Here is a 14,397-nt window from a genome sequence, read left to right on the forward strand (position 1 = left end):
GATGTGAGGGGAAGAAGAGTTGATGGTGCTGCAATGGGGAGGGAGCCCTGATAATGGAGAGAGGAGTGGAGAGAAAAAAAGAGAAAGAGTAAAAGTGCATGTGTGGGGAATTTCAGAAGAAAAACTCTTCCCCAAAAACATTGGGAAAAAGAGAGGGTCTGAATATGGCAAGTTTTGATAGCCAGCAGAGCACCAAATCTGAAGTTTCAAAGGTCCATGCCATCATCAGGGTCACACCTGGTAGGCCTACCAGTCCTCCAGTGGGGGTGGAGGATGGGAACACAGGAGTGGGAAGTGTAGACTACAGATCCCTTGGTTTCCACAGGAGCAGAGTTCCCCTGCTTGGAGTGCATATGGGAGAAGGGACACAGCCTGTTCAGGAGCAAAAGACCTGGCAGGCACCACTGAGCTGCTCTGTTCACTAACATAGGAACAGGGATACTGACTGAGGGCAATAAGCCCTGGTGACAGCTTTCTGCTGCACTCTACTATAAATTCTGAACCACTGCACAATTGTGCATTCAATTTCTGGGACAAGCCTGCACTGGCCAGAGTGCAGCAAGACCTTCTCCTACAGGATCAGCTTAGGTCCATGCCACATGATCTCTAAAATTGGGAGTTTTGAAACCCAGCCAAGTGCTTGAGATAAAACACAATGGTGCTATATTCCAGGCAGGCTGACAGCTCAGACATAGGAAGGTGAAGGCAGGGATCTGGTGAAAGCAGGGGACATAAGACAGGTGGTTGTTTCCTCTTCTGTGGGGGCTTCTTGAAGAGGGGCAAGCGGAGCTCTCTGCTCTGGGGATAACAGAGCAGAATGATGCATTTTCACCCCACCCATCAGCACAACGAACTTCAGTGAGCAAAACAGTGCCACCAAGTGGAGGCCAGAGCAGCTTACACCAAACCCCACTCTTCTGTGCCCTGCAGGTACATCTCCAATAGGGCAAGTCCACCTGACAATCAGCACAGCAGGCCTCACTCCCAGAAGACTAGCACAAAACACTCACATGCACCAAGTCTACTGACCATAGAGTGCTGCAATGCTTTATTTGTAGGGGAAGTAGGATATAGCTTCCTTTGTTTGTTTTGTGGGTTTTTTTTACCTTGACAATATGACAAGATGGAGGGATTCACCCAAAAAGAAAGAACAGGAAGAAAGGAAAGCCAGGAATTTAATCAATACAGATATAAATAATGTGTCTGAACTATAGTTTAAAACAACACTTATAAGGATACCGGCTGCATTAGAAAAAAAAAAGCATAAACAACACTAGAGATAAGAGCTAAAAAGATAAAAGATAAGAGATAAAAGAGCTAAAAGAGCTAAAAACGAGTCAGGCCAAAATTTAAAATGCTATAACTGACATGCAAATCCAAATGGATGTCAGGACAACGAGGATGAATGAAACAGAAGAAGGATTTCAGTGATACAGAATAACAAATTATGGAAAACAATTATGCAAAAAGAAGAGGGAAACAAAGGTATTGGACCATGAATATAGATTTAGGGAACTCAACAATTCCTTAGAATGTAATAACATTCATACCATAGTAGTCCCAGAAGATGAAGAAAGACAAAAAGAGGTAGAAGGTTTATTTGAGCAAATTATAGCAGAAAGTTTCACTAGCCTGGGGAAGGAAACAGACATCAAAATCCAAGAAGCACAGAGAACTCCAAATTCAAAAAACACCAGACATCACCAAGATACTTCATAGTCAAATAACAAGATATACATACAAGGAAAGAATCCTGAAAGCAGCAAAGAAAAAAAGTCCATAAGCTACAAGGGAAGACAGATCAGGTTCACAGCAGATCTATTCACAGAAATTTGGCAGGCCAGAAGGGAGTGGCATGATATATTCAGCATGCCAAACAGGAAAAAGATGCAGCCAAGAATACTTTATCCAACAAGGCTGCCACTCAGAATAGAAGGAGAGATAAAGAGTTGCCCAGATGAACAAAAAATAAAAGAGTTTGTGACCACTAAACAAGCCCAGCAAGAAATATTAAAGGGGACTGGGGGGGGGGGGGTGGTGAGAAAAAACACTAGAAAAAGCAAAAAAAAAGACTAGGAAGGAACAGAGAACATCACCAGGAATACTAACTTTACAGGTAACACAAAGACACTAAATTCATATCTATCAGTAATCACTCTAAATATAAATGGGCTAAATGCTCTAATCAAAAGTATCAGAATGAATTAAAAAAAAAAAAGACCTATCTATATGCTGCCTACAAGACACTCATTTTAGACCTAAAGGTACCTGCAGATTGAAAGTGAAGGGATAGAGAACTATCTATCATGCTAATGGACGTCAAAAGAGCTACAGTAGCTATACTTCTACCAGACAACCTATATTTTAAAACAAAGACTGTAACAAGAGATGAAAAAGGGCATATTAACATACTTAAGGGGTCTATCCATCAAGAAGATCTACCAATTATAAATATTTATGTCCCCATATTGTCAGCACCCAAATATATAAATGAATTACTAACATGTGTAAAGAAACTCATTGATAAGAAAACAAAAATAGTAGGGGATTTAACACTCCACTTACAATGGACAGCTCATCTAAGCAGAAAATCAACAAGGAAACCATGGCTTTGGATGAAACACTAGACCAAATGGACTTAACAGATATATTCTGAACATTTCACCCTAAGGCAGAAGAATACACATTCTTTTCAAGTGCACATGAAATATTCTCCAGAATAGATCACATCCTGGGTCACAACTCAGTTCTCAACAAGTAAAAAAAGACTGAGATCATACCATGCATAACTTCAGAACACAACACTATGATACTTGAGGGAAATCAGAAGAAAAAATTTGGAAAGACCACAAATACATGAGGGTTAAAGAAAATCCTACTAAGGAATGAATGGATTAATCAATAAATTAAAGAAGAAATTAAAAATACATGGAGGCAAATAAAAATGAAAACATGACAGTCCAAAACTGCACTAAAGGCAGTCTTAAGAGGAAAGTATATTGCAATACAGGTCTACATCAAGAAGCAAGAAGAGTCTAAAATTCAAAACCTACCCTTACACCCAAAGGAGCTAGAAAGGAAACAACAAATAAAACCTAAAGCTAGCTGAAGAAGGGAAATTATAAAGACAAGTAGAAATAAATAATATACAAACAATAACAACAACAAGAAAAAAAACCAACAGTAGAACATCTTGAACAAAACTAAGACCCAAAACTGATAAACCCCTACCCAGACTTATCAAAAAGAAATGAGAAAGGACCCAAATAAATAAAATCATGAATGAAAGAGGAGAAATCACAACCAACACCATAGTAATACAATTATGAGAGAATATTATGAAAAATTAGATGACAACAAACTGGACAATCTGTATGAAATGAACAAATTCCTAGAAACATACAAACTACCAAAACAGAAACAGAAAGAAATAGAAAAGTTAACCAGACCCATAATCAACAAAGAAATTGAATCAATAATCAAAAATATCCCAAAAACAAAAGTCCAGGACCAGATGGCTCCCCATGGGAGTTCTACCAGACATTTAAAGAAGAATTAATACTTATTCCCAAACTGTTTCAAAAAATAGAAATGGAGGGAAAACTTTCAAACTCATTCTATGAAGCCAGAATTACCTCAATTTTAAAAACAGACAAAAAAAAAAACCAACCATTGAAAAGGAGAATTACAGGCCAACATCCCTGATAAACATGGATGCAAAAATTCTCAACAAAATACTAGCAAATTGAACAACAGTACATTAAAAGAATTATTCACCATGATCAAGTAGGAATTATTGCTGGGTTGCAGGCCTAGTTCAATATTCGCAAATCAATCAATGTGATACCCCACATTAATAAAAGAAAGGATAAGAACCACATGATCCTCTCAATAAATGCAGAAAGCATTTGGCAAAACACATCATCCTCTTGATGAAAACCCTCAAGAAAGTAGAGATAGAAGGGACATACCTCAACATCGTAAAGGCCATATATGAAAGACCCACTAAAAACATCAGTGGGGGAAAACTGAGAGCTTTCTCCCTAAGGTCAGGAAAACAACAAAGATGTCCACTCTTAACCACTATTGTTCAACATACTACTGAAAGTCCTAGCCTCAGCAATCACACAACAAAAAGAAATAAAAGGGACCAAAATCGGCAAGGAAGAAATCAAACTTTCACTTTTTGCATATGACATGATACTCTATGTGGAAAACCCAAAAGATTCCACCAAAAAAATTGCTACAATTAATACATGAACACAGCAAAGTTGCAGAATATAAAATCAATGACAGAAATTGGTTGCTTTTCTATACACCAGTAATTAAGGAGCAGTAAAAGAAATCAAGGAATCTATCCCATCTGCAACCACACCAAAAACAATAAGAAACCTAGTAATAACCCTAATCAAAGAAGGAAAATATCTGTATGCTGTAAAGTATAGAACACTTATGAAAGAAATTGAAGAGGACAAAAATAAATAGAAAAACATTCCATGCTCATGGATTAGAAGAATAAATATGGTTAAAATGTCTATACTACCCAAAGCAACCTATGCATTTAATGCAATCCCTATAAAAATACCACCAGCATTTTTCACAGAGCTATAACAAACAATCTTAAAATTTGTATGGAGCCACAAAAAAACCCTGAATATCCAAAGTAATCCTGAAAAAGAAAAGAAAAGCTGGAGGCATCACAATTCCAGACTTCAAACTACGCTACAAAGCTGTAGTGGTCAAAAGAGTATGATACTGGCACAAAAATAGACACATAGATCAATGGAACAAAATAGATTACCCAGAAATGAACCCACAACTATATGATCAACTAATCTTCAACAAAGCTGGAAAGAATATCCAATGGAAGAAAAACAGTCTCTTCGACAAATGGTGTTGGGAAAACTGGACAGCAACATGTAGAAGAATGAAACTGGACCGTTTCTTAAATGAAGTAAGTAAGACAAATATCACATGATTTCACTCATCTGTGGAATTTAAGAAACAAAACAAATGAGCATAGAGAGAAAAAGAGGCAAACAAAGAAACAGATTCTTAACTATAAAGAACAAACTGATGGTTACCAGAGAGGAAGTGGGTAGGGGATGGGTGAAAGGTAGTGGGGATTAAGGAGTGTAATTGTCATGATGAACACTAGGTAACATATGGAATTATTGAATCACTATACTGTACACCTGAAATGAATATTATACTGTATGTTAACTAACTGGAATTCAAATATAAACGTTTAAAAATATCTATTTTAGATTGCTTGTTAATGTCTTACAGGTTTTTTGTCTCTGTTCATTTTTTTCAGGTTTTACTAATATTTCAGGTTGGATTCAAGTTCACTGACTCTCTCTTCTGCTAGCTCCAGCTGATTATTAAACCCATTCAGTGAATTTTTCATTAAATCTATTGTACTTTGTAGTTCTAGAATTTTCATTTGGGTCACTATTATAATTTTTACTTATTTGCTGACTTCTACCCATCTGTTCATTCATTAAGGAAGTTTTCCTATAAACCTTGAACTTATTTATATGCCCGATTTAAATAACTGTAACATCTTAGTTATCTCAGGGTTGGCCTTTATTGACTGCTTCATTCTTAGATATGGCTCATATTTTTTTCTCTTTTTTCATATGTCTATAACTTTTGGATGAATCAAGAAGACTACTCTATAGTCTCTGAATAGTGATTTTGATTCTGGTACATTTAACCCAGATAAACTAAAACTCTAAAGCTTTTCTTCTTTATAGTGGGCAACAGTTGACATTTCTGCTTAGTTTTTTGTTTGTTTGTTTGTTTGTTTGTTTGTTTAGTTTCTTGATGCTACTTTTTCATGGGCCCCTTGGTGTCTATGTATAATAATATAATTTTTTTTCATTTTGAATTGTGTGTAATTTAAGAGTTAGCTAATTATTTGGGCAGATTTGGGGACTCAGCTTCCCTCTGATCTTCTCCCTTTCAGAATATTTTATTTAAACTTCTTAGTTCTCTAGCTCTTAACTCTATCTTTTGACACCTCAAGCTTATACACTTGTGATTTTCTGAATTTCAAGTTTATTTGTGAATCAGGGTGTTCTCTCAGGCAGAGGTTCACAAAGTCACAAAACTTTCACATTCCAATTACTCTTTCAAGGATAAATTATACAGTTTTTGTTAGCTTCTTATTGCTCTCCAGTGCCCAGAAATAGTTGGGTTTTATAATTGTTATCTCTAGGAAAAGTAGAAAGTACCAAGCTACTCTGCCATTATAAGCAGCTGAAACCCCAATATGTTTTTTTTTCTTTTTTTTTCCAATTTTTATTTGCATGTGTATTTTTCCTTAAGTTTGTATATGAATTCCAGTTGGTTAACAGACAGTGTAATATTAGTTTCAGGTGTACAATATAGTGATTCAACACTTGCATACATCACCAGATGCTCATGGTCACAAGTGCCCTCCTTAGTCCCCATCACCTACTTCACCCATCTTCCCACCCACCTCCCCTCTGGTAACCATCAGTTTGTTCTCTATGGTTAAGGGTCTGTTTCTTGGTTTGCCTCTCTCTATCTCTTTTTATTCCCTTTGCTCATTTCTTTTCTCTCAAATTCCAAGTATGTGAAATTCCAATGTTTAAATCTAGAGAAAGTTTCATATAAAAAAAATCAAGATCACAAAATAACCCTAATCTTTTCCTTTCAAAAATTTTGTTAGCCAAGATGCTGTACTTAAATCTTAAGTCTATCTTAAATCTCTCAATTTGTTCTTCTAGTTCTCACAGCTATTTCATGGTCCACCAGTTTCAGTCTTTTTAACATATAGAATGTTCAAAGCATAAAATCATATTTGCTAGCATATAGGAAAATCACATTTATTAATGTCCAATCTGTGACAAGCACTGTACTAAGTATTTTGCACACTATTTCTTTTAACATATGTCTTGTGCCAAAGCCCATGCTTGACTTGAAATACTTAACACTCCAATTTACTTCTTATTGGATGTGAATGATAATAATAATGGTGACAACAATTACTCGTGGATCTGATATCTGCCAAATTGCTGAGACTCCTATCCTTGACACGACAATCACAGTATGGTTCATAAATTCTCATTTGTATTTTTTAATATTTGCCCCTGACGCAACTAGTCTCTTACACCATTTCACCCCCTAATGACTTTAGACACTACTCTCCTGGTATTTTTTTTTTAATTATATGAACTAACCTTGGAGTGACTTTGGTTTTGGCTACATCGACATCATGCCTTCTGTTTTTATATTTTACAAACACAAAAGCTACTTGCTCTTTGAGAGCATTGTTTCTCCCCAGAGGTGCTGAAGTTATTTTAAATTTCAAAACACAATGACTTGCACCATTGATGTTGGTCACTATATACTAACATAATTTAGGTTGCCTCCGAATGGTTCTGAAGCCAGTCCAACAAGAACGGATTCCAAGGCATCTGCCTCTTCACACTCATTTCCTTTCTTTTTTTCTATTTTTTTAATATTTATTTATTTTTGGAGAGAGAGAGAGAGAGAGCACAAGTGAGGGAGGGGCAGAAAGAGAGGTAGACACAGAATCTGAAACAGGCGCCAGGCTCTAAGCTGTCAGCACAGAAACCAATGCAGGGCTTGAACTGACAAACCGCGAGATCATGACCTGAGCTGAAGTCAGATGCCTAACCCACTGAGCCACCAGGTGCCCCTTCACACTTATTTCTGAAGCTAAGTCTCACACGACTATGTTTAATGGCTATCCGCTAGGCTGTACACATTTATGCCCTAGCTGCTAAGGAAGTGGGAAATGTGTTTCTGACTCCCATCACAAGTGACTTATGAAATTCCCCAGATTCTTAAAGGTACTATTTAGCCAAAAGCCTAGCACATTTTTCCTAGATGGTCGTCAGCATATGGGTGAAAATTGGGCCATGGATTTAGGTGCTATGAACCAGGAAAGGTAGATGATATAGCTATTCACCTTACTTATTTCTTTCGTTATCCCTAAAAAAGAATTTGTGTACTGTCCTATTTTTAGGGCAAAACAGAGTCCATAGAAATATGTGGAGAAGACTTAGATATAAAGATAGATTATCAATAGAGTTGCAGCCCATGCAGAAAGCAGGGCAAATGTGTATTTTACAAAAAAGTTTGCTGGCCTCCTATATTCCTAAAATCATCCTTATAAAATGAAACAATTTAGGAGCGCCTGGGTGGTTCAGTCGGTTAAGTGTCCAACTTCCGCTCAGGTTTGTGAGTTCTCAGGGTTTGTGAGTTTGAGCCCTGCATTGGGCTCTGTGCTGACAGCTCAGAACCTGGAGTCTGCTTCAGATTCTGTGTCCCCCTATCTCTCTGCCTCACCCTGCTTGTGCTGTCTCTCTGTCTTTCAAAACTGAATAAACATTAAATTTTTTTTTTTAATGAAACAACTGAGAAGACACAGAGAGGGACTTCATTTCCGGAAACACCGGGAGCTAGAAGAGAAATTTTAATGGAGATTTATACTTATATAATTATCGGATATAGTTTACATATAATATTATCTAATTATTGGATATATTTTACATATTATAATATATATTAAATAATTACATATTGTTTAATATACATTATATATTATAAATATATTTACATATTATATAATATATTGTTATATATGGCTATGTTATATTATATTATATATTAATGTAGTGTTTAGTGGTAATGCCTCTTTCCTGAATTGTTATTCTCTTCCTCAGACAAGTTTCATGTTTTTACAGAGATTGAGTTTTTCACAAGCAATATAGAAAGTCTAAACACAAATAGTAACAAGTCACAGAGTGAGAAAAAAACAGCAACAATAAAATTAGCTTATTTTGTGACGAGTTGAAGCAGTGATGTCTCAGATATGCTTGATTAGAGTTGGAGGAATAGGATACTTTTTGCAGAGTTTTTAATTTTATAAATCTTGAAGACAAAGCTGCAGTGAGAATTTGGCACATTTACTTCTGTTACGGACAATAGGAAAAATCCAAGATCTCCAAATAAAGGAATTCCCAACTTTCCCAAGACCCTCCCCTAGAGATTCCTTTAAACAGATTTGTTCTCTAAGAAAAAAAAAAGCATTTATATATATAATAGGAGACAAAATCAAAAGCTCCTAGAACTTTTTTTATGATTCTCTTTTAAATCTTTCATAGAGAATTCTGTAAAATAATTAAGAGTCAAAATCTGACATGTAGAGTTTATTTGTTTAATGTTGGTGACTTTTTAAAAAATTATTTTGCTTTGTTTGTGGTGTTTAGATTATTGCAATGAACTCCGAGTTTTGTTATCTCACAGATTTCTTCTTTCAATAGATAGCTGAAATAGTATCTCATGATGGGCCTGGTATATTTCTTCTAGGGGTCTTTGTATCTATCTAACCATATCATCAGATATACCCTTGATCTTTATTCACATCCCATAATGTAACAGATTTCTTACAATAAATCCTAAATGTAGAAAATGTATGGTAGATTCAGATCCAAAAATAGGCAAACACTGAAGTGCAAACACAGATTCAGTTAAAATGCAGAGCAGAAGGGCAAGTGAGGAAAGAAGTACAGCCATAGATATTTACTTGGATCTATTCATCTCTCTTAGGAAACATAGAGTAGGGTCCCTGATTCCATGATGTCATCACCACCTACGAAATGTTCTTCCACTCAGCAATGTCCACGGATCACTAAAGATCACAACATTGCCTAGCAACCCTGCACATTTTCCTGGTATGCTTGATTTTCCACTGTCCAAAAAGACCATTTCAAACTCTTCTGTTGACAAGTCGGCCACACATTTCCCCCTCCCCTGCCCCAGCGGATGGCTTTGTCTTTCTTTTCATTAGAAAAAGAGAAGCACCACAGCTAGTAATCACACACCTAGGAGCCCCATCTGTCTGTCTTTTCATCTGTAACAGTTCTGCTTCCACACCAAAGAGATCAGTGCAGTGCCTGCTCCCCCCACCCCGCTGGAAAGGCTCACACATCTTCTCTGATTAGAATTCTATTCCTCTGGCAGGGAGCTTCTATCAATTTCCTTCTTATAGTCTACCATACCAATTTCTGTGTCGCTAGTGCATCCTTCTCCATCACTGCATAATACTTACTACCTTAAAGAAAAACAAACAAAAAATACAAAAAAAAAGTCATTCTTTTCATATCACATTCAGCTTCCCTCTCAATTCTTCAAAATAGGTAGCGAATGAACATGACGGAAAAATACTCTTTTTATGGCAGATTTATGACCATCTCTGCCAGTTTTCATGCTACCTATTTTGACTCCTTTTCTACCCTTCCCTTCCCTCTGCTTGACATATTAGTATTGGGATGTGTCCAAAGCTGTCCCGGGTCTCTTTCTCTTCTCTCTATATATTACCCATCCAAGGAAGCTTATCTATTTCTCTGATTTTAAGTTCTAACTACACATCAATGAACCCTAAATTATTCTCTCTAGCATAAATGTTTCACTATGTTATAATCTTTATAAAACTTCCTATTTCCAGCTTAAAAAGAGAACTATCCTCCATCACCAACAACTAATCTATCCTTCTCAATAAATACTATTGCCTTACATGCAATATTTTAAGCCAGATATGCAGAAATTATTCTTGTTTTGTTTTTTGTTTTGTTTTGTTTTGTTTTTCATGCAACTTAATTGTCCTGTAGGGACCTGGCTAATTGGACTAGACTGTATAAGGGTTCATAGACAGTTTTTGACCAAACTAGCAGCAGGCATTAGCTTAGATAAAAAATCAGGCTAATTTATTGGGTCTCTTTTCCAGGCCAGTCCTCCAATATAAACCTTCTCAATACTGCTACCATGACATGATTAAGATTCAATAAATGAGGATTTCAAGGAATATCACATGAAGTGGAGAAAGAAAGTCCATTTGTCCCATCATAGGCTTATTCACTGTAATATCTATTGTTGATACTTCAATATGTTAGTGATGCTTCAAATAAAGCTTTATCTAAGAATATGCAGGCCAGATGGCCATGGCCACCCTGCTTATTCTGGAACGTAGAATGAAGGGGAGGGTCTGAGTTCACACCAGCGAATACCGCATGCCACTCACTTTAAAACTCTCCAAATATATCAACACACATATCTCTTTATTTTATTCTATTCACTATTTAATGGGTATTCACTTTGTTTCCAGGTTGTTTGGGGTGTTGTCGGGTGATAGAAGGGGTGGTGGTGTTGCTGCAACAGTGATACATTAAATACAAAATTATAATTTGTTGGTTTGGGTTTTTCTAAGTTCTAAAGTGTGCTTACTTTATGGATGCTTTTCATTCTTTTCTTCAAGTTCAAAATTATAGAGCTGTCAACTCTGATATATAAGATACAATGCGCGTACAAAGTCTGTATCTATCTCAGAGTAAGGGGGTGGAAAACACAATGGAAGTCACAAAGTTTATTTCTGCCCTTGTGTAGCAACAGCTGCTGGATCGAATGTAATCGTGTTTCCGTGTCTCAGTTTTATCACTTCTGTCAAACTTTCACAGGGATAATGTGAACATAAAAAGAATACATAAGTAAAATGTGCCCCCATAAAGATTTGCATTAAGATTGCCATGGGAAAGGGCAACATTTGCTTCCCCATCTGCCCTGACTCTAGAAAGCCTAGACCTGGCCTAATTATTCATAACAGGGTTTCTACTTATATTTTAATAATGATACTGAATAAAATTATACATGTGCACACACGCATCGTTGACATAAGCCATTCTAAAACATTTTCTTTAATGAGTGGAAGTTCTAAGAGAGTGACACAATATTATATTTATGGCCAAGGTGTTTTTGATGAACAGAAAATGTATTGTGTGACTAGTCTAGAGACTGAGACTCTGTTTGTTCTGCATTCATTTCCCTATACAGGGCTCTCAACGTAGGCACTGTTGACATTTTGGGCAGGATATATCTCTGTTATTGGAGATTGCCCTGTGCCATATAGAAGATTTAGCACCTTTCTGTCCTCTGCCCACCAGATACCAATAGCACACCTACACCCCCAATTTTCACAACCAAAAATCTCTTCAGATAATGCCAAATGTCTTCTGAGGGAGAAGTGTGTGCAAAATCACCCTTGATTGAGAACCACTGTTGTAACAGAATTAGAAATTGCCTTCCTTGGAGATGACTTTCCCGGGAATTAAGAAATAAATTATGTTTTATTACTATTTTTTTTAATTTTTTTATTTTATTTTTGAGACAGACAGAGCATGAGCAGGGGAGGGGCAGAGAGAGAGGGAGACACAGAATCCGAAGCAGGCTCCAGGCTCTGAGCTGTCAGCACAGAGCCCAACACGGGGCTTGAACTCACAGACTGTGATATCATGACCTGAGCGGAAGTCGGATGCTTAACCGACCGAGCCACCCAGGTGGCCCTGTTTTATTACTATTTACATGCGCACGATGAGGTTAATTTGGGGGACCTATTTCCAAAGCAGAACGGAGAAGAGAGTGAAAAGCAGAGAATGTAAGTATCAGTCCATATATATGTGTCCTATTCACCATCATATTGAAAAATATATCAAAAATTTTCTGTTGGATATTGATTATGAACTTAGAAAATGCTTAAGATCGGCGCCTGGGGCAAGAAGGAAAGAACTACATGTATTGATTGAAAATCTGTGGTCCAGTATGAATCTGTGGTATTCATATATTGTTTTTCCATTAAATCCAGTGGGTAAAACAAGGATTCTGCAGAAGACAAGCCTGAATTTGCTCCATTTTAGTCAATTTGTGGTTGTGCAACGTTGTACACGTTATTTAACCTCTCTTGAGCTACAACTTCCTCCTTGGTACATACGGTTAATAACAGTTTCTACCTTGCAGGATTAGTGTGAGATTTAAATGTGGCAGTGCGTGAGCAAAGTCACCAAGTCTCAAGATGTAAATAGGCTCAGATGTGAAATAAAGTAAAATAAAGTAGAGCAATTTACAGGTCCTTTAAACGTCATGCCCTTGAAATAAAATTTCAATGATTTCTTCTCCTTATCTATTTTTTTTTTTTTGCATACATTGCAGTTCTTCAAGTCTGGTGTTTTTTTTTTAACTGCAAGAGATTAATGCTGTATTGCAAATTCTGTCAGATTAAAAGTAATAATATCTTTTGGCTTATTTGCACAGTAACAACTACTGAGCTATTTTGAGACCCAGTGTCATCTGTAAAAACAAAAGCCTGAATATTCAACAGTGAATGTATTTTTAATGCACTCTATGCATAATAATAATGGATTATAAACTGACAATATGTCAAAGAAGGGAGAGTAGAAATCTCACCATTCCCTTCCTGATATTGTTTATCTTTGATATCATCATTTTTATATAATTATTAAAAAGCAGAATTTTAAACACTATGTTTCATTTTATGAGTATAATAGTCACTTGAAATGCTCAGTTTTTGTCAATTTTGATATCACAGTGACACAGAAATGAGTGCTGACCTAGTAATTGTACAGATAACTACTTGATTCTTATTTTCTCTGTCTCTAAGAAAGCTAAATTAGATTAGAAACTAAGTATGATATCATTAAGTTATCTCTTCAGATAGATGATCCTTGGATTACTAATTTTGGTAGGAATTCTAGCAGATGAATTTTGAAGGGATCTAAATCATAGACTATTGAGGGGCAACTGAACAAATTATATGATTCCACATAGTACTTGTTGTATTTCAATGAGAAAAGCCCAATGATAAAATTCCTACTCTAGGGGCGCCTGGGTGGCTCAGTCCATTAAGCACCAGACTTCGGCTCAGGCTCAGGTCATGATCTCATGGTTCATGAGTACCAGCCCTGGGTCGGGCTCTGTGCTAACAGCTCAGACCCTGGAGCCTGCTTTGAATTCTGTGTCTCCCCCTCTCTCTGCCCGTCCCCTGCTCACACTCTGTCTCTCTCTCAAAAGCAAATAAACATTTAAAACAAATTTTTAAATTCTTACTCTAAACTTAAATGTCATTTAGGCTTATACATTTTAATATCAAGTGTTAAAGATTTATAAATAGTATCCATATTAAATATCAATTTATGACCAGATCTACAGAACTACTAACTTTCATTTACATTAAGATAGTATACAATTCCTACAGAATCCTTACAGGAAAAAAAATGTGCCTTTATTAAAAAAAAAAAAGTGCTTGAAAAAGTGAATCACTACATCAGGAAAGTATAGATAATTTTCAAACATTGCATCAACAGCAACCATAGTAGTTAACCATCTCCCACATATAAAGAAATTATTTCATAATGGGAAATGATTGCTAGACATGTTACGGGGTGTTAACTAAAAGGCTGAGCTTAGACTCCTGTATAATTTCTCCTATCAGTCTGTGAGACCCTTTCAGAAATATCTTCCATTCTATGGCTGGTGCCCTCTCACTGCAAA

The sequence above is a fragment of the Prionailurus viverrinus genome, chromosome B2 (genome assembly GCF_022837055.1).
Source record: "Prionailurus viverrinus isolate Anna chromosome B2, UM_Priviv_1.0, whole genome shotgun sequence".
Lineage (NCBI taxonomy): Eukaryota > Metazoa > Chordata > Mammalia > Carnivora > Felidae > Prionailurus > Prionailurus viverrinus.